The sequence below is a fragment of the Neovison vison genome, chromosome 2, assembly GCF_020171115.1.
Source record: "Neovison vison isolate M4711 chromosome 2, ASM_NN_V1, whole genome shotgun sequence".
Lineage (NCBI taxonomy): Eukaryota > Metazoa > Chordata > Mammalia > Carnivora > Mustelidae > Neogale > Neogale vison.
This window is the reverse complement of record NC_058092.1, coordinates 194,893,928-194,916,365: the sequence shown is the minus strand read 5'-3', so window position 1 is coordinate 194,916,365 and position 22,438 is coordinate 194,893,928. Positions and strand designations below refer to the sequence as shown.

The window sequence follows — 22,438 nt, the reverse complement described above, 5'->3', positions numbered from 1 at the left end:
TTCTAAAACTAGCAAAAACCAAAGGCCAGTAAACAGTAGAATGGATAAATTATATATTCATGCAATGAATATATATTCACATATGGTATATATAATATACAATGATTTCGACTAAACTAAGCTATAGTGTTTGGTGGTAAAATGCTAAATGCAGGGCGCCTGGGTGGCTCAGTGGGTTAAGCCGCTGCCTTTGGCTCAGGTCATGATCTCAGGGTCCTGGGATCGAGTCCCGCATCGGGCTCTCTGCTCAGCAGGGAGCCTGCTTCCTCCTCTCTCTCTCTGCCTGCCTCTCTGCCTACTTGTAATCTCTCTCTGTCAAATAAATAAATAAAATCTTAAAAAAAAATGCTAAATGCAAGCTAGAAAATGGAAACCAAAATAGGGTATTGATTGCTTTTGTTTTTGAGTGGATGAAAGTGCTGTGATTTAGAAGGGGCAAGTGATTGGCTTTATATATCCAGTAGGGTTCTTTTCCTTGAGCTGTCCGGTTACATGAATTTGTTTATTTGATAATAAAATGTTGAAGCTTCACAATTATATTTTATTCACTTCCTCTCTATTTTCACAAAAAGAACATATTTTCCTACCCATAAAGGAAGTGAAATTTAGGAAAAGAAAACAACAACCACAAGAACAACAGCCTAGAAGGGAGATCCGGTGTATGGCCCGTATTTTCTAATAAGATTTACATAGCAACACAAGTTGCATCCGAATAGAGTCTATTAAATTCACTTAGAGTATTGGCTTTCCTGGTTAGCTGTCACCGGTCTCAAAATAGAAGTCCTTCAGACTGACAGTGATGTCACAAGCTCTCTTTGTCAAAACAGAAGATGTATAGACCAGCAACAACTCTTCCTAGGCTGAATTATTTGAAGATGTTGAGGGAAGAGTGTTGCTCATCAACAGGACTCTTGAGAAAAGATCCCATTGAGATTCCTTCAGAAGAACTGTTAAGCCATCTCAAAGCACCCAGCAGCATCGCTGCTGTTTTACCGTGAACACCACCTTCTAGCTCCCAAAAGCAATGAATGAGAATTGCTTTTGCAACCTCCTCAAACTCTCCATCCTCTTGTTTTCTATTTGTTTCTATTTGTTGTAGCTCATGTTGAAGATTCTGTAAATTAGGATTGGTCCCTTAAATCTAAACCATTCTAATTCTGGAATTCCCATGTGCTCTATGCAAACGATTTGCTGCTGGGTGACATTGACTATGTACTTTAGTATGCCATCTGCCAAACCAAACTCTACACACGGATACCTGGAAAGCAGCTCAAAATTCTGTCAACAAATGAACTCCTAGTATTCAATCTTCTCTCCTCCCACTTCCCTCTCTCAAGGGCTTCTCCATTACTGGAAGTAGCAACTATTCTTCCAGGTACTGAGTCTAAAGCTCTGGAATCGTTACTGATAGCTTGCTTTCATATCCAAAGTCTGATTTATCAAGAAATCCAGCATACTCTCACCCTTCAATATAAATCCAGAATCTGACTCAAGTTCACCTACTGAAATCTTTGTTTCAGCAGGTCACCAACACGTCACCTGTAGATCCTTGCAATAGCCTCCTACTTGGTTGTTCCACTTTCCTCCTTGACAGCTAGCTTTTCTCAAAAAAATCATCCATAAGACAGATTTGATTGTTTGAGTGCTTAAAACATTCTATGAGGTTCTTATTTCATTCATAACCAAATTCTTTTTTTTTTTTTTGGTAAATTTTTTTAAAGACTTGATTTATCTATTTTAGAGAGAGAGAGAGCACAAGCAGGGGGAACATCAGAGGGAGCAACAGAGGGAGAAGGAGAAGCAGACTCCCCACTGAGCAGGGAGCACAATGTGGGACTTGATCCCAGGTCTCTGGGATCATGACTTGAGCCAAAGGCAGATGCTCAACTGACTGAGCCACCCAGGCACCGCATAACCAAATTCTGTGTAACTTACAAGGACTACTTGATCTGGGTCCCTATAATTTCTCGGACCACCAATCCTATGACTGTTCCACTTGCTTATTCTGTTCCAGTCTCACAGACCTTTTATTCTTGAATTTGAGCTTTCCTCTGCCTGAAAAATTCCTCCCCAGAAAACCACCTATTTTGCTCCTTTGCTCAATCTTTAATGCTACTTTCTCAGTGAGGCTTTTTCTGGGACCCTATTTAGATGATCAGCATCTTGTTCTGACACTCTCCCACTTCCCCACTTTTTTTTCTCCTTTGGACTCATCAGGGTCCCATATATTTTATGTATTTGTCTTGCTTATATTCTATCTCCATTGCTAGAATATTAGCCCCACAAAGGCAGGAATCTTGGTCTGTTAATGATTCTGCATTCCCAGTGCCTACACAATTGATTGAGATATAGTAAACATTTGCACATTTTTGTCAAATAAATAAATGAATCAATATTTCCCCAAATGTACTTACACCCCAAGAGAAAACAGTTAATTGTTCTTTGTAAAAGGATTTTTGTGAACAAGATGTGGGGACCTTGCAAATTTCATTTCACCTTGAAGTTTCACAAAGCACATTGTCACATTAATGGATATAAGAACTTATGAAATTTAAAAGCAAATGTTTAATTTTAACATGACATTTCCTCAAAATACTTGATCATGGAACTCTGTTATGTACCTATGCAACATTTATTTATTTTTTTATTATAATAAGTGTGTGTATGTGCATAAAAGACCTCCTAATATCTCTAGAGAACATACCTTAGGAAATATTATGTTAGAATATAAAATTGGGGGCACCTGGGTGGCTCAGTGGGTTAAAGCCTCTGCCTTCGGCTCAGGTTGTGATCCCAGGGTCCTGGGATCGAGCCCCACATCAGACTCTCTGCTCAGCAGGGAGCCTGCTTCCCCCTCCTCTCTCTCTGCCTGCCTCTCTGCCTACTTGTGATCTCTGTCTGTCAAATAAAATAAATAAAATCTTAAAAAAAAATTTTAAAAATTTTTAAAAATTTAGAATATAAAATTGAATTTGTCTCCAAGTTCAATATCACTGAACCAGCCTATGCCTTTTCACAATTCCCAGTCATCTGGCTTCATGTTATCAAGGAGAATAACACAAAAAAAGAACTCTTATAAATAGTCTTTGGTTGCTGTATAATGATGCCATGATGTGTTTGTATTCTTTAAGAAATTATCCATTAAATTATCCTTGCAAATTAAATTGTAACTTCACTAAACACGTCTTATTCAAAATACCTCACTGATGCAAATAGCTCTTATGAATAACGGGAGTTTCAGCCAGGTGAACTGGGGTAAATTTGTGTCTCTACCCCCAAACTGTTTTGGCTATAAGTTATTACTTTGATTAAACCTGCATTTGTTCCACAAGAAAGAAAATTATTTATTGATTCCCCACCTGCTCAGTTTTTCACATAGTCCAGCGTCGTCCTTTGTGAAAGAGTAGCAATATTTACATCACAGAAGATTAACTGAGATAGAGTTTGTGCTGTCTCTGGCACAGTGCCTAGCACCTTGCAGTTACTGGGAAAATCCTAGTCTCTTTACCTTTCTTTGTCTGTTTCAATTCAGTAAATTTGGCTTCACAAAATGAGCTATAAATACAAACTACACAAAATACATCCAGATGAATATACCTGTGATTTATATATGTCATGCTTTCATGCACATTTTTCTAATTACCTTAGAGCAAATTATAAAACAAAGCCTTTGGTTGAAGCGCATTTACGAACGCTGAGTCTAACAATCTGCTCTATACAGCAGGGATGGGAAAACTTAATTTAGAGCCAAGTTTTCTCTAATTTGTGTAAACTCTTTCAACCACACTTTTTGTTTAGTTTAGTCTGGCTTTTCAATAGGAAGGAATTTTAAATATCGTCTTTGCAATGGGAGAATAATACTTCAAGCACGACAGAAGACGATGCTAGGATATTGAGAAAGCACTGAAGTTTACTTATGAAAATCTAGCCTTCCAACAACATTTAATAATAACCTGCTACCTCCTCGCCTCTGGGCTGAGCACACGGACCCACAGATGAATGCAGCAGAGTGGTATGAGCTTACAGACTCTCCAGGAAAGCAAGAACACAGTATCAGCATCTGTGAGCAGAACAACTGACTCTTGCTATATTTTCAGCCAGAATAAAACAGTGAGTGCATGGGACACTTTCCAAGTCGTTTCTGAAAAGTAGCGACAGTTTCTGTGTGAAAGCTTTTCTGTTAATTAGAATGGTTTTGAAGAGGTGTTATCAATCTCAAGGTTAAACATACAGAATCTTAACGGAAGAAGGAAGGCAACTACATAGCTATCTAGTTGTAAATAACACTGAATTAAAAGAATGGAAAATCTGAATGGGCGGCCATGGGAAGGTAAAAGCACTAAGGATGAAGTTTGAAGAGTGCTCCTCACAGCATGTAGCCAATAAATGCTTGATGTTGATTTTTTTTTCCAATTTATTTATTTTCAGAAAAACAGTATTCATCATTTTTTCACCACACCCAGTGCTCCATGCAAGCCGTGCCCTCTATAATACCCACCACCTGGTACCCCAACCTCCCACCCCCCCGCCACTTCAAACCCCTCAGATTGTTTTTCAGAGTCCATAGTCTCTCATGGTTCATCTCCCCTTCCAATTTACCCAAAAGCACATACCCTCCCCAATGTCCATAACCCTACCCCCCTTCTCCCAACCCCCCTCCCCCCAGCAACCCACAGTTTGTTTCGTGAGATTAAGAGTCACTTATGGTTTGTCTCCCTCCCTATCCCATCTTGTTTCATGGATTCTTCTCCTACCCACTTAAGCCCCCATGTTGCATCATCATGAACTGAAGCCCAGCGATGTTAAGACTTGAGTAAACATACTCAAGTCTTAACATCGCTGGGCTTCAGTTCATGATAAATATAGGAATCTGGACTCCGGACTCAGAAGTCTCAAAGATCCATTGACCCATGATACACTTTGATGTTATAAATATTCATGGAAATATTCTGAACGCATTGATGGCACCAACAATAATAAACCTCAGAGTCCCCTTAGTGTGTTGGTCTGATTATTATTTCAATTTGGTAGAACAGTTGGAAAAAAAAGAATACAAAGTACTTAAAACGGTTTTTATTTCATGGAAAAAACCTCAAAACATATTGACCCAATTTGAACTTAAAAAAAAAAAATTGTTCAGACTTGCAAAAATATATTCCCCTTCCTGTAAAAGAGCTTTCAAATTCATATCTATGAAAGGTGTTGCTGGTGAGTTGAGATGCAAGAAAAGAAAAGGCATTTTTTTTAAAAAAAGATAAATGGGTAAGGGAAATTGAGGGCATGTGAAAAGAAGATAGATGATAGGAGGAAAAAAAATCCACTCTTCTATGAAACAATGTTGAAACCAAAGAAATGAAATCATCTTTATTTCATGAAAAATACCTTTGATAGAAAAATACAGAGGATAGAAAAGCTTTTATGGCATTTTCAATAATTGATGTTCATATATATGAGTTAGCATCAGTGTATGACAGAATCTCAAACTGAACCCGATCTTAACCACTTTCAAAGTTTAAGAGAGGGATCCATTTCCAAGTGACATCTCATAAATTTTCCTGAAAAGATGTTCTATAATTCCTTATTCCTTCAGAGTCTGAATGTTACAGTGATTGTCTTGCAATTGGCTTCCAACACACATTTCATATTTAAATTTTTTGACAAATTATACAATTCACATTTAGTGTTAATCACTTCAGTCTCATTTTTACATAAGTGGAAGTTTTACACACTGAAGTAGCTTTATACACTGGCAGAAATTGCAATGTGGTCATAATATATTTAATGAATAACAGTATTCATGTCCAACTGCTGTTTCAATAATGGCAGCTTGACAGCAATGTCAGCCTCCTCGGAAACTGAGTATAAAATGGCAATCTCTCCCCGTACCATGCTATCATGGTAGCCCAAGAGAGACACATTGCAACCCTCAGAAAAAACCCCAGCTTTTCCAAGCACAGTTCTTTTAATGCTCATGCTTCAGCTACTAGGACATCATCTTTTGCATCCTTTGTCATAATTCTATGGACAAGTCAGTGATTCCTCGGTAGTAAAAAATATATATGGTCATCCATGAAGAGAAAAAAAACTTTAGAAAAATTATAAGTAAAAGATTATTCTTGGACAGAAGCTTCATTTTACCAAATTGAAGACTCTTTCCCATCATAACATCAAGCCAAAGAAAGAAGATTTTGAAATCTGCCCCTGTAGTTCTGAGATGGCAATCCCATTTTTACAACTAACAATAAATAGGAAAAAATGTCCACATCTGTCTCAGGACACCCTCACCTGTTAGTGTGTATACTTAAAAACCAGAAAGACGGAAAAAGTTTATGTTATTACAAGACACAACACACAAAAATTGGTAAGCATTTTCTAACTGTGAGACAGAAAAATGGGTTAAAACAAAGGTGACAAATGCTAGAAATAAATGTAAAGTCTTACATTTTGGAAGGATATCCTTGTAAATCTGTTATAAGTAAAAGGCAGCCTTAGACTAGTTCCCTAAAAGTGGCCCAAGAGAGTTTTGTTTGACTAGAGACTATATTAAATACTACAGCTTTATGACACAAATATACTTTTTTTTTATTTTAAGGGTAATTTTTAAAGGTAAATAAATAAAACTAGACATAAATGCACTGTGTTTCTATCTCTTATTCAAATATAAAGTCAAACCAAAGTGCAAAGTAAGTACAAACAAAATTTCAATAACAATAACACTCAACAATATAAAAAAAGATAGGATTGCACAATATAATCTCTACCACATAAGATGTGCCAATTTGGAAAAGATGCTGGGGAAAAATAAAACTACCAAAAAATGTGCCTCCTGGTTGGAAATAAAATAAGCAAATTATATTACAAACTGAATTGTCAAAATTACAGGGTGCAAAGAAGAAGAGTAGATAAATTGAAATATTTTAGAGCATTTACTATGCACATGGACTACTTCAAGTGTAAGACATGCATTACATCATATAAATTTCAAAACACCTTGAGAAATAGGCTTAGCTTATCTTCTGAAGAGATACTGACAAACCATAGTTTTTCCAGAAAAAGTACAGAGAAAACAAAGAGTTGAAAATAACATCATAACAAGTAAGATGTTGATAGGAGAGGCCATGATAATTGTCTTGAGGTATGAGATGGACTATCAGGTGAAGAAATACATCAGAAGGCAGATACAAGTTGACCAGAGAAACTGTTTTCAGTGATTCCAAGAGTTGTTGGAATACATACTATTATTATCCCTGTCTTGTGTAAAAGAAAATTTCAGCCAAAGGAAATTAATGTACCCCAACTTTGCAGCACCAGTGATTAAAAGAAGAAAGATTCAATCCCAGGAATCTACAACTTTATGGAACTGTACCACACAGGAAGCCAGGCTTCCTTTCAACACAGTGAACAGACCAGATAAAAGGGACACGTTCAACGAGTGGATATATGAGGCCTCCTCCAAGTTTATGGTTAATATTAATATATCGCTTGTTCATAGAATAAGAGTTTGGGCAGTTGTTGGGGAAAAACTACCTATAAATATATAGAGTTTGGTATTAGAAAAAATTTCCTTTTTTCATACAGATTTACTTATCTATTTTAGAGAGAGCGAGAACATGTACATAGGGTGGGCAGAGGGACATGGAGAGAGAATCTTCAGCAGACCCCCTGTTGAGCAAGGAGCTAGACGAGGGGCTTGATTCCAGGACCCTGAGATCATGACCTGAACTTGAAATCAAGACAAAGTGAACCAACCCGACCCCCCCTCTTTTGGTAATTATATAATTTCCAAGAGTTTTGCTTTTTGAGTAACAACAACAAAAAAGCATGTCTTTTTATGTAACACATTTCAAGTAAATCAACCTGTCATCCAACTAGGTTTCTCCCCCACTTTTCTTTTACTGAAGTATAATTGATACACAATGTTACATTAGTTTCAGGTGTACAACATAGTGACTTGTTTTGCTATGCTCACCAAAAGTATATCTACCTCCATCACCATACAACACTATTACAATACCATTGATTATATTCCCTATGTTGTACCTTTTATCCCCATAAATTATCCATTCCATAACTGAAAGCCTGTATCTATCATTCCCCTTCATACATTTTGCCCATCCCCTTTCATCCACCCCTCTGGCAACCATTAGTTTGTCCTATTTATGGGTCTATTTCTGCTTTTTGTTTGTTTTTTTCTTTTTAGATTCCACATAGAAGTGAGATCATATGGTATTTGTTTTGATCTGACTTATTTCACTTAGCACTGTATTTTCTAGATCCAGCCGTGTTGTCACAAACAGCTAGATCTCATATTTTTTTATGGCGAAGCAATATTCCATTATATATATATATATATATAAATATAAATAAATATAAATATATATATATATATATATATAAATATAAATATATATATATATATAAATATAAATAAATATAAATAAAATCTTTAAAAAAAGAAAAAAAAAAGAAGTTGTGATTTTATATATATATATATATATATATATATAAAATCACAACTTCTTTTTTTTTTCTTTTTTTAAAGATTTTATTTATTTATCAGAGAGAGGGGAGGGGGTAGAGAGAGAGCACAGGCAGACAGAATGGCAGGCAGAGGCAGAGGGAGAAGCAGGCTCCCTGCTGAGCAAGGAGCCCGATGTGGGACTCGATCCCAGGACAACTTCTTTATCCATTCATTTATTGATGGACACTTAAGCTGCTTCCATGTCTTAGTTATGCAAATAATGCGGCAATAAACATAAGAGTGCATACATCTTTTCAAATCAGTGCTTTCATTTCCTTTAGGTAAATATCCAGTAGTGGAATTGTGGGATAATATGGTATTTCTATTTTTAATTTTTTGAGGAACCTCCATACTGTTTTCTGCAGTGGCTGCAATTTACATCCTCATCAGCAGTGCGCAAGTGGTACTGTTAACCCACATGCTTTTTTTGTCTTTTTGATTCTAGCCATTCTGATATGTGTAACATGCTATCTCACTGTATTTTTTTTAAGGTTTTATTTATCTATTTGCCAGTGACAGAGAGAGAGAGAGAGAGAGAGAGAATGCACAAGCAGGGGAAGCAGTAGGCAGAGCAGGCAGAGAGAGAAGCAGGCTCCCTGCTGAGCAAGGAGCTATATGTGGTCTATGCCAGGTCTATCCCAGGACTCTGGGATCATGACCTGAACTGACGGCAGACACTTAACCAAGAGCCACCCAGATGTTCCCTCACTGTGATATTGATTTGCATTTCCCTGATGACTAGTGATGTCATCCGACTATTTTTTAAGATTTTATATGTTTATTTTAGACATAGAGGAGCGGGGGAGGAGCAGAGGGAGACAGACAAGCAGACTCTGTGCTGAGCACAGAGCAGGACATGGGGCTCCATCCCATGACTCTGAGATCACGACCTGAGTCAATATCAAGAGTTGGATGCTCAACTGACTGAGCCGCCCAGGCGTCCCCCACCAACTAGTTTTTAAATTGTCTTCTACATCCTTCAGCATCATAAAATTACATAAGTAAATATGACTTTAGGAAAAGGACATGCCTATTTCTTCCAAATACCTCATCTTGTTTTATTCTAACCACATTCCTGTGAGATATATATCAATACTCCATTTTACAGGTGAATAATTCAGTCTTATTGACCCACACTAATTCAGTCCACCCACATGGAGCTAGTCTTTGAAAGCTAATCTGATCCTTGGTTTGTGGGTTGAGCTAGAGTTTTACCCAGGGTCCTACTTTGTTGACAGTAAGTGTTATCCACCTCGAAGGGCAGTACTGAAAAGACAACATGCAATGATATGTGACACAGGCCTTTGCAACACATGGAATTTCTGCATTTACTAACCAAAGGTTCTGAGGGTTCAGACTTCAAGCTGACACTGTAATGGGGTGCTACTGGCCTTTGTGGATCTCCCAGTATTTGAGGGAGAGACAAACCGAAGAGACACATCTCCTTAAGTTTTAAAAGAAGAGCTCAGTACCTGATACATCAGGAATGCAAATACGCATGTGAGGACATGTTAGATGTGGGGGGTGGGCCTTAATTCTGTGGCACAAAGAAATCCCATGAAGAGAAGACAGAAAGATTGTGGTGTGTTAAAAGGAGCAAACGTGAGTTTGAATGGTTGTGGATGGCCTGCCCAGAAGAGATGAGGTTAGAGAGTAAGTGAGAGCCAAGATGGGCCTGAAATGCTCTGGTATTTGGTACCACTGCAAGACTCAAAAACTCCCCTGAAGGAATCGGACAAAAGGATCAGGGAGTGAGGAGAGTTTTCCTTGGACAGCAGAGCTCCCATGATATCGCATACCCAAGCACCTATTCTACCTATGCGGAAGACTGGTAGTCTTCCTGGATGATGAAAGGCAGAAGGTCTGCTACATGTGGGGCTTAGGAGAGATGAGGGTCCACATCTGGGGCAGCTGCTGACCCTCTCAACTGTATCTCCTCGGCAAATGTCTGCAGAAGGCAAGAGAGAAACTACAGAAGGGAATTCCTGGAGTGTTGAAGAGGGCTAGCTAAGCCCAGAGCTGGTGCACCCTCTGTTCTTGAAATGCACAGAGACGCACAGATCAGTTCACCCTGGGGCAAATGCAGTGCAATAATACATAAGGGCGTGCAAAAAGGAAGAACATAATCTGAGTGCCTAATAGATGCCAATAAATGCACACATCGTGTGTTACATCATCAATTTTTGTATTACTGAATCTTAAGAGACAGAAATTAGTCTACACCCACGAATAGATACATAGATGGGTATGTAGGTAGGTAGATAGCACATGGATGGAAGATGAAGCTAACATTTGATGCGTATCTCCCTGACTGCAGAATATATCCCCACTTTCCATCACCCTGCTTGACACTCTGAGCATCTCTTTTCCTTACAGCAATAGAAAAGTGGAATCACTGAACCACTACTCTGATTCCACAGTGCAATTCCAGAGAATAGACACCTTGATTTTTTCTGGTAGGAATAAAAAAGCCCTGCGTTCTCATAAGAATGTGTTTGGGAATGAAGGGAGCAGCCTGAACATAGCAGGGAAATGAACGGGTGGTGAAGTAAGAACACTGTTATTACTTCATTAATATTACCTTCAGCGGCATCTTTCAGTAAGTTAAATGCTACTCTCTCGCTCAAAAGCTAAGTTAGTATGCTACCACTTGTTTTCTGAAGGATCCATATTTGCGATGTTAAGTGATTCCACTCACAACGAGAACTTGGCTTTAAAATACCTCGTCAGGGGCGCCTGGGTGGCTGAGTGGGTTAAAGCCTCTGCCTTCAGCTCGGGTCGTGATCCCAGGGTCCTGGGATCGAGCCCCGCATCGGGCTCTCTGCTCCGCAGAGAGCCTGCTTCTTCCTCTCTTTTCCTGCCTCTCTGCCTACTTGTGATCTGTCTGTCAAATAAATAAGTAAAATCTTTAAAATACCTCATCAAGTGCTCTAACGGCAGGATTTACAAGGCCCAGAACCAGAGAGCGTACATTTGCTGTGGTAAACATCCATAGCTGCTGAAAGATAATCCAGGAACAGCTTAGTGTTATTATTTTTGCCTAATTCTCATTGTATAACAAGCAGAGTTACCCTGGGACACACACAGTGGTCTCGCTTCTGTCTCTCCTGCTCATTCCCTCATTAGTTCTGCTTACCTTGCTGTATTCCTCATATCAACATTCATTTGGTGTTCATGGGGAGTCAAGTGTGAGATAGAAATGGGTCAGAAGGGAGGTCACACCTCTCTGTGCTCATGGCTCCAAACCCAGGGTTAACAGATAAAATACTGAAGACAGAGTGAATCTGAATTTTATGTAACCAACAGTTTTTATATAGATGTGACACGTGCATTTCATCCAACATATCTATACTAAATCATTACTTGTTGAGTATCTGAAAGTCAAATGTAAGTGTAGGGTCCTGCATTTTTATTTGCTTAGTCTGGCAACCCTGCCCACTAGTGCTGCTTTATGGCTGAGGCCCTTGTTGAGTGTATTAATAGGCTCCAAGCCAGGACAGGGGCAGTAAAGAGAGACTATCATCACCTTTGCAGAGAACGTGCCATCTTCTCTGGTGGCATGTTCTGGTGGGACAGGACGCTGGGAGGAGCTCAGGCTCTGGAGGTATCTGATCTGAATTATAAATTTATCTTTATAGTGTATCAGTTGAGCATGCTGCTTTTACTTCAGTCCATCTTGTTTCTTCATGTGTGCAATGAGAAAAAAAATTTTACCTCATTAGTCCTTTTTAGAATAACTTTTCTTTGCCCTGCATCCTCTGTCTTTGTCTGTCATAATGGCAGCCTCATTGATGCCCCAGTCTGAATACAGAGAGCTTCCTTGAATATATACCAAGTAGCTCTTCAAATCTGAGTACTAAAATACAGGATCAGTTTTTCCTGCACCAAAAATTCAGTCGCTCAGATGATGGGAATTTTCTTTACCACATATTTGAGATTTCTAATAACTCTGAAGATAAAATGAGATAACTCATGTGAAATTACCTACCATGCCCATAAGTCACATTAATAGTTCGTGAGTATTAATTCCCTTCGTTCCATTTCTCATAAGTGTTAGTAAGCTTTATCAGTATCATTCAACGAAATCAAGTGAATGAACCCTCAGAAGAGTGAGTGCAACATCCAAGCATGTAGCTTCACTGGAGAAGCCAAGTTTACTTGACTTCCTTCATTGTGTCTGATCCTGTTGGATGTATTAATGGAAGGAATGCAGCCCACCTGCATAACCAGGTTGAAGATCTAAAGACACCTCTTTAGAACCATGTTCTAAAAAGAGAAGCTTTCATTGACATTACTCTAGAGAGAGCTGATTCTGAAAACTTAGCTAACATTCCATGGAATGCCGTGGAAAATGGTTCTTTTTCTCTAAGATAACTCCAGAGTCCCTAATTTCTAAGGCATAAAAATCAGCACATGGTAAAGAAGAGAACATTAATGTTCAATTTCCCTTTTCCAGAGGAATCAGAGTGATATAGACAACCTAAAGGCAAACCTCAGAGAGCATATGGGTCAGAAATCCTCATCAGTCAAGCTGCTCCCAGGAGGAGCAGGAGTTAGAAAGAGCTCATTTTGATTAGCACTTAATAAGCACCAGGATTTGTGCTAAGCACTTTATATGCTTCATGGGTTGAGATCTGCACAACAACCTGATGGAACTGGTAATGCCAGCATCGCTCTTACACAGACGGGTAACTCCAGAATTAGACATGATAAATCCGTTATCCCAAGTCATACATGCACTAAATGGAGGAGACAGAATTAAACCAAGTCTTTCTGTCCCTTTAGGTCAATGGTTCTCACCACATGGGCAAAGACCTCCCACATCAGAATCATGTTAAATACTAGGAATCTGATCCATCCCATAACTACCTAATCTTAGCCTTATCTGAGGCTAAGAACAGGAATGGACATTTGCAACAAGTGCCTAGTGCCTAGGATGAAAGCTAAAGCTGAGAGCTCTTGAATTACGTTATTCTGCCCACCTGAGAATCTTCCATTATTCTCAGTATCTCAAACTACGACACTAACAGAAAACATGGACTTAGGAGTGAGAACAACAATTCATGAACTATTCTGTTAAGTACTTACCTGGTCAGTCAGTGTCCTCTATGATTATTGGCGCACTTTGAGGGCTGCACACAACACCTGAGTATGCTAAAAGCTATACTTCTGAGAAGTCCTCAGCTGCCACTTACTGTTTCAACAAGGGGAATCTCCATAAAGAATATTGGTGACTGACTGAGAGTTATCTAGAACTAAACCATAGGGCCTTGGGTTTCATTGCTATTTTGCTTGTAGATTTTTTCAATCATTTAATTAAATTAAGAGTTAAGGAAACCATACACCATTTAAATTCAATTTAAAATTAATTCGATAAATATTCAGTGAGTTCTTATAATAATGCTAAGCGCTGGACTAGAGTTGCAACAATGAGAAATGAGAAATAAGTTCTCACAGAGCTTATTTTCCAGTAGGGAGATTCATAATAAAAAGTAGACAAATAAACAAGTTAGTGATAAAGGTTATGGAAGAAATAGAAGCTAATATGAATGAGAAGGGAAATACATATAATAGGATGGCAAAGGAAAGTGTCTTGGGAAGTCTGTTTGAACTGAGGGCTTTGTGATGAGGAGGAAGCATGTGCAGATAAATAGTGTAGCTAGTACTAGAAGAAAAACCAGTGCAAAGGCCCTGGGGTAGAGAGAGGGACAAGGAGAAGGCTGATGACAGTGAGTGGGAATAAGAGTGGTAGGGAGTGAAGTCAGAGAGCTAGGCAGTACCAGATCATGGAGGACTTGGCACGGTAACATATAGTAGCTGTATTTAATTCTAAATCTGTGAGAGAGTTTTACACTGGGGAACGACATGATCTGAATTTCATTTGAAATAAAAACTTGTATGTAATTTAAATTAAATTTATAATGCAAATTTATGCTAATAACCAATATTTCCTCCCCCAAGTCATCTCATCTTGGTCCTATTTACTGTAACATCCTTATTAGGATGTTTCTTCCTCTGCCCACAGAAATTCTACCCTCTGCTCAAAGATCCAATCAAAGTTCACTGTGTCCCTGGTTCTGCTAATTGTTCCTCATCTGCACAGCCTCCCGAGGTGTTCGGCTCTCGCCTCTTTCCCTGTGCCTGACACAAACTAAATGCCTACAGCGTTATTCAAAGAGTGAGCATTTGGTGACTATTTGGAGTAAGCTTTGAGCTTGGCCCATTAGCGGGGGTTTCACACAAGATACCTCCAGGCAAGTTCTGCAGATAGCTACTGCCCCCATAAGCTAATCTGATCATTCCCTGCTGGAAACCTCCGGAGGCTTTCTTTCACAACAAGATAAAATCATACTTTTTTCCAAGGGCGGATAGAGTCGTCATAATTTGCTCTAACCTAATTAACCAGCCACCTGACCGACCACATTCCCTTTCAGGTGTATTGTGTTTTTCCTGTAGCTCGAGACTCCTCACCATTTTGAAAACCCCTGTCCTCATTCTACCTGTGTTCTTCCTTGTCCCCTTTCCTCACATTTCCTGCTGCCACCTCCCAAATATGGGACTCTGCTTTATTCTTCCACATAAAGATGTCTGCAACTGTTCTAAGGAGATGTGGGTGTTCCTTCCTCTGTGCTCTTTCTCCCAGAATTTATGAGAGTATTTTTCTGAAATCCTAGTTCTATGAAATAGGCTTCTCGGAAAAACATTCACAAAATACTGCCTACTCTAGCTTTCTCTCCAAGACTTATGGATGGATAGAATTATACTGAAGGCTTTGTAAAATCATGCATCAGAAGTATAGAACATAGTACTTCTCACATGGATGTGAACTCACGCCCTGTTTATGTGTGTGAGTATGGAACACATGTTAGCATCCCGCAACTGTTTAGGAATCCAGGGCTTGCTTTTTGTAAAACAAAACAAAACAAAAAAGACCCAAAACCCCTAATTAAGGTTTTTTTTTTTTTTTTTTTTTTTTTTTGCACTGAACTGCAATAATTGGTTTACAAGCCTGTTCCCCACACTGAAGTGTGAACTTCTTGAGAATCTGTCTTATCTGTCTCGTTATAACTCTGGCCTGGCAAGGGTGAGCTCCCAAAGGGGCTCCACACATTCTGACTGAACAGTTGATTGAGGAGAACCAGTATTATCTTTACTTTGCTGCATCTTTAAATATTCTACACATCATTCATTTTTTTTTAATCTCTCCAATGCAAAACTTCATCTGACTTCTGAAGCATTTGTCATGGAGAACTGAATATAACACTGCATTTGCTTTTGTTTGTTTGTTTGTTTGGTCTTGTTTTTAAGATTTTATTTATTTATTAGAGAGAGAGAGAGAAAGAGCATGAAGTGGGGGAGAAGAAGAGGGAAGGGAGAAGCAAACTCCTCACTGATGAGGCAGTATACCCTGGGATCATGACCTGAGCCCAAGGCCAAGGCTTAACCCCCTCAGCCACCCAGGTGCCCTCCATTTTGTTTCCTGACCTCATTGGGAATTACTTTGCAGTGACAATCTGAACACCCTTCTAGCACACTTACGAAGATCTTTGGAACCTACTATGAACTTATGCACATTTTAGATTAATTGGCATATATATGTAATCTACTTTATACTGGTTAAGATCTCACATTCTGTTGAGTCTAATTTGACAATCCAAAAATCCGGTCCTTTCTGTTAGATCTTAGTTCTCTCTATCCAAGAAAATAGCAGTTACTGCTTATAAAAGTTCATAAAAAATTAAGTGTTTAAGCTATGGTTTTATTTATCCCATTAACAAAAATATTGCCCTAGAAGCAACTGGAAGATCCAGTCATGGCTGATCTTGATCTTATGTACAGCATTTCATTAGCTCCAAATCTCCTATCACTAATCGATATAATCTACTCTTCATCATATTATAGAAGTTCACATAAATTTATCCAGCTTTTGCTGTAGTCTACATGAAACTCCTAACTTAGTCATTCAGCAGCTTTATGAAAAATTATAATATTTACCTGACAAAAATGTAGTAGCCCTATGCCAGCTTTCAGTGAAAAGCACTGTATATCTACATTGTTTACAACAAATACTTTTCTCAGTGTCTGTAAATAAAACTTAATTAGCCAATTCTAGAATCTGATCTACAGAAGTATTTACAGAAATGTCCACTTTCTGTTTTGTAGAAATTATATTACTATATCGGCATATTTTCCAGTATATCTCTTAGTTATAGCCATTCCTCAAAGAAGACTACTGCAAGTTTTTATTCGGACCTGAACTTTCTGTCAGATTTTAATTTATTTCACTTGCAGTCATGACTGCTGCTCTTTTACTTCTGACCACTGGAAGTACAAATATGTGCTAAAGACTAGTATCCGACTAATCATAATATATATTATATTATCAAAATGTTATAATACCAAAATATTATCCTAGCATACTCAGTGAGGCAAACAAGAACAAGCAAACCAAATTGAGACATCTTTTCATTCAAAAAGAAAGAAAGAGAGAAAGAAGAAAGAAAGAAAGGAAGAAAGAAAACAAAAAAAAAGAGAAAAAAGAAAAATACTTGAAGGGGTTCATGATTAGGAGCTGAACTATAAGCACTTGTACTAAGATCTATGTTTAAAAAAAAAAATCATCCTGTAAAGAGAGGGAGTGACCCTATTGCTAAAGAGAAAAATAACTTAAGAAATAAGATTGTATAAATGTTTCTTAAGCAGAATCTTGGGGGAAGTCATTGGAGAGGTGGCTCTATTCACTATTCCATTTGGCAAATGTCTCCTAACAGAGAAGCTGGATGTGTAATGCCTTTATACCCCAGTGGCATTCAACAGTTTGACCACCTGACTAATGTCACTCAACACAGTCTGTAATTACCAAGAAACCTTCAAACACAACGAATTTCTGTAGCTCTCCTACAGGAGACTATGACAACCAGCCAAGGTGAACCTTTTTGTGCACCTGGCAGTTATAATTTTGAATGTAAAGCTAATGATGGGCATCTGGTTCAATTTTCATTTTCTCATAGCTTGGATAATGTGGGTTATCACCCAAATTCTTATAACCTCATAGTACTTGGAAAAATATTACCTTCAACCCTTAGGATTAACTTCATAGCCACTTGAAACATTGCCAGTGTGATCATGAAGCTCTTATTGTGGGATATGCCTAATAGTAAGGCAATGGCAGAATTTAAGAGCTCTAAAAGAAGGTGGATTTAGGGATTTAGGTTCAAATCCTGCATTTGCCATTTCCTTGCTTTTATATGAGATATTTCAGCTAAACAGACCTCAGTTTTGTCATTTACAACATAAGGATATACAGACTTCCTATCTCATTCATTGTTTTTACTTTTTAAAGTGAAATGAGATGATCTAAATTTTGAGGCCCATGTCAAGTATTAAATAATGTTAACTTATTACTCTGCCACATCTAATTTCTCATGTAGTTTAATATGGCAAAGGGCAAAGAAAAAAGTAAACAAACAGTCTTGATTGCACCCCCTCTGCAAACAAATACACAGACACATTAAACCGTAAGTTACCATTTTGTTTGATTAAAAAAAAAACAAACATGATATACTCAAATGAATAAAAACAGTTTTGTTCTGCATAAGTCGGAAATTTCAGCACAGGGAAAGAGAATCTTCACTTCTGTATCTCTAATGCCAATTCACAAATTTGGGCATATACATGAATTCATTTGGCAGACATACCAGCCTTTTAGATTTAAAGGAATATACACCAAAATGCTCATAACAAGCATTATACTTTTAAGGAAAATATCCCCACTTCATATCATCCAAACAGAATTAGAAACTAGACCCTTCTCAGAAGATTATCTTCAGTTTTTACCGAAATATACCCAAACAATTATTTTACACGACAGAATGAAGAGATGCTCAATATATTGTGAAGTTTGAAATAATGACCTTATCAATTCTAAAACTATACACATATTTTAGACCATGGAGTTTGAATATAACACATTTCTAAGACTTTCCTTACAGCAAGCTCAGAATATCATTCTTTTTGCTTTTTTTTTTTAACTTCAAAATACAGAGATTATTCTAGAATAACTTTTTCAGATTTTCGTTAAGAATCTCCTTTTCCCAAGTTCTATAAACCTTTTGATTAAAAAAAATTATGCTAGGGTTTACTCAATCAAAATCTGCATAAATATATCATGTTGTCCTTAAAACAATGTCAAATCACAAACAAGACATTTAACTGACAGAGTTCCTTTTATTTTTCCATATGTGAATGAAAAAAATTTGCATGAGAGATCTCCCACACAATCTTCAGCTCTCCCTGTGGTTTGCTAATATGTTTGCAAGTGGCACTGCACCTGCTTTTATACAAACATCTTTGATGCCTACAGCATCCAATGCATCAGGGCATTGTCAAAGAAATAGCTGCATAACAAAGAGCTCAAATGGATATAATGAGATAGACTCCCTGATTGAGCACCTGACACTGCAGCGAGATAGTTCTCAGATGAGAAATCCCTCTTCATGATCAATGTGCCTTCCCAACTTAGGCCAGTCTGACATACCCTTTGGCCATCTGTCTCCTCTGGACCTTTGGGAAGATTTCTCAGTGAGTGTTTGTGCTTATGGTGAAGTGTGTCTACTCCATCTCCTGATCTTTTCACCCTGTGTGGAAAACTGTGAACATCTGACCTTAAAACCCTCCATTTTCCCTCATGCATGCGTGATGAGTAGATTAAGTCATTAATTCAAGAAATATTTTTTTGAATACCGACTTAGTATAAACTCTGACTTTATGTTTTTTTTACAAACACAATTTTGTGTTTTCATGTACCTTCAGATTCCTGACCTATTTATATCACTTAACTTTATTTTTGTAAATTGATACTGTATTCCAGGGTAGTATTTGTTGTTGGTATGTCCATTGTACTGGTCCCAGAAACATCATTAAGAAAAATTCATGAATATAATTAAGCAAAAGTCCTTTTGAATGCTGACAGTTTTATGAACATTAGGTTTAGCATGGCTTATAGGATAATTATTCCTTAAAATTAATAAATCAACTCAGAAAAAGCTTTTTGGTTAAGTGTTTTTACTGAACTTGATAAGCTTTCTTTGGTCCTAAAGTCGTGACTCTAGGGAGCTTACGGACCCAGACAGGGAGACTAAAATAGCAAGTCCCACCCTAATGTGGAAATAATACAGAGCTGGGACAGATTTGGACTATGGCATCACTCAATACAGTTTATCCACTTTGGCTAGTACTCAGTTTACATGTCTCCTACCCCAGGAAGCTGTCTCTGAATTTCCCAAAACACATTTAGATGCTTTTTTAAAATTCTGGGTTTTTTTTTTTCATTGTACCTTGCCTATGTCATCTTGATAGCATTTGTTAATTACCTCAATTATGTGTAGCTTTCTTTTAGTTTCAGAGCCTTTGGGCATTAAAGGATGTGGCTTATATGTCTATATCTTTAGTATCTTATACATCTGGCATACAGTAAGTGTGAGAAGTGTACGTTGATTAAATAGCTGGACTCTTATTGAGTCATATGATTTGGCGTTCCTGCTTTAAATAGGAATTTATTAAACTGTATAAAGTATTCAGCTTTTGCGTCTGATCAATAACATAAACTTGGCCACTGGGAATACAAAGACTTGGGGGAAAGAGCTGTGTGCTTCATATCATCATTTTGTGATGTGAGTTCCAACTGAAGGAAAGATGAAATTAACATTGCCCAAAGTAAAAATGATGAAAGTTGAGAAGAAAGCTATTCTAGAACTCATTAAAACAGAACTGACAATGATCATTTTAGGTACTCCAACATACCGTTGTGATTAAGTTTATAGAGACGATGCCTACATTTCTGCTTCCCAGCTGTGTTTGTGCTACAGAGGTCCTATTATTGGGATGTGAGGTAGTAAACTTCAGTGGAAGGAATTTTATTTAGATGGACTCTAAAATCACAAGTTAATGTTTTGTTATGTGAAAATATATGTTCCCAAAGCAACAAACAGAATTTTACATATTCAATTAGAATATGGATAGGGGTGAACACTAACAGGAACTAGTAAGGCCAGTGGAAGCAGTTCATTCACTAACCTACTCACCATTTCAAACAAGCCTTTATTAGTTGTCATTATATGTACACATGCTACATATTCCTTTCTGACTTCTTGCCCAACCCCTTCTGCACAAGGCAATCTCTACTGCCAGCGTCAAATATTCATACATTGAGAACCCATTCATATAAGGCTTTATAGCTAGAATTCGACACCAAGTTTTTTAAGACTCACTATAACCTTAGTCTTGAGATTCATATAGATGAACTACACAATTATCTATTATTTTTCACCTACCAGTAACTGAAGTCTTGTAAATGTTTTACCACAGATTTTTTAAACACATACCTTGGTTCCATAGCAAATTGTCACCATAAGGTAACTATGTTACTGGAGGTCCTTAGGAAAAGTCCAATAGGATGGTGATGGGTCCATTTTTTTTTTTTTTAACAGCTATTATCAACATCAATACAGTAAGTTTTTGCTTACCTAACCATGGCCATACCACTTGTGAAGTGTGAAGCTAGCCCAGACCCACCTATCAGCTTTTTGGTGCTCCCTATATGCAGTCATTCTATTATAGAACTCTTCGAATCTCTATTCTCAAAGCTTGCAATCACCACAATCCAGTGGGGACAAATTTCTGTATCCACTAGACCCAGTACCCACTATCCACAAAGTGACTGTTGATGCCCAGACTTCCACATTGCTAATCCCCATCATCACTGGTAAATGAGGATAGTACAAGCCACATATCCTTCTCACAATTTATACTCTTCTACATGACCCTGCCCATAATTTTCTATAATTCCTGGCCCATATGACTATAGTCTCCTCTCCGTGCCAACAACATGCTCAAGTACTCTCATTGATTACATTCAGGTAGCTAGCTTTTTGTCAATTCCTTCTGCATCTGCCTTTCATTTCATGATGCTTCATTAGAATGTTATCCTGAATTTCATTGCCCTTATGATTTTTCATCTCATCTATTCTACCAAAACCCCAAGCCTGCAGGAATCAAGCTGTCTGGTTTTTCTGTGATATAAAACCCAAATAATAGAACACTAATGAAAAATACCACACAACAGGGAAGATCAATTCCAGTATAAATATTAAATCACTAAGCTCTAATCAACCCTAAAAACTTCCAGCAGTACACTACGAACTTGACATCCTCTCTCAATATATCAGAGGTACCCAGAACTCAACATTTCCAAACCTAACCTAGTAAGACATTTCCCATAAATCTGTTCTTCTTCCAGTGTTCTTTTTCAGTATATGGGCCAACTTTAATTTAAATAGGCGAACTATGAACCTTGCATCATCTTTGATAATCTCCCATTTCTAATCTTCAAAATTAATTCTCCTCAAATACTTATCTTGACACCATGTCCTAAATTTCTCTCATTTTTCCCATATCTTCCACAATCACACTAGTCTAAGCTAGTAGCATCTTGCCTAAAAAGGCTTAGGAAACTCTCAACTGAATACTTAATGGTTTATTACCTTCTATCTGTAAGCTCACTAGACTGTGTCATTGGATCAGATTTTTTTTGTCCATTTTTACACCTTTTTTTATCTCTAATACTTTGCATTTTTTCTTATAGTAAGCACTTGATAATTATTTGCTGAATGAATGGGTAATAGATAAATGATACAATTAAATTTATAAATATCATCACAATAACCACATTTACATATCAAGTATTAATATCTATGTTATATAAGAGAAAAATCTGAAGTTCGACAAAAGCCAAACAAGCAAAGAATTATTAATTTGGATTTCAAGTTTAGGTCTTTTCAATTTCACTAACTTTTAACTCCCGAGACCTCTCCATTTTAGCACCATGATGTATATCAAACCAATGGACTGTTTTTATTT

At 37.6% G+C, this 22,438-nt stretch overlaps 1 protein-coding gene across 13 annotated transcripts in view; it reads right to left on the bottom strand.

Moving 5' to 3' along the window:
* The window catches only part of NRG3 (neuregulin 3), a 1,054,218-nt gene that overhangs the window by 100,216 nt on the left and 931,564 nt on the right, over positions 1-22,438 (bottom strand). The window lies entirely within an intron of this gene.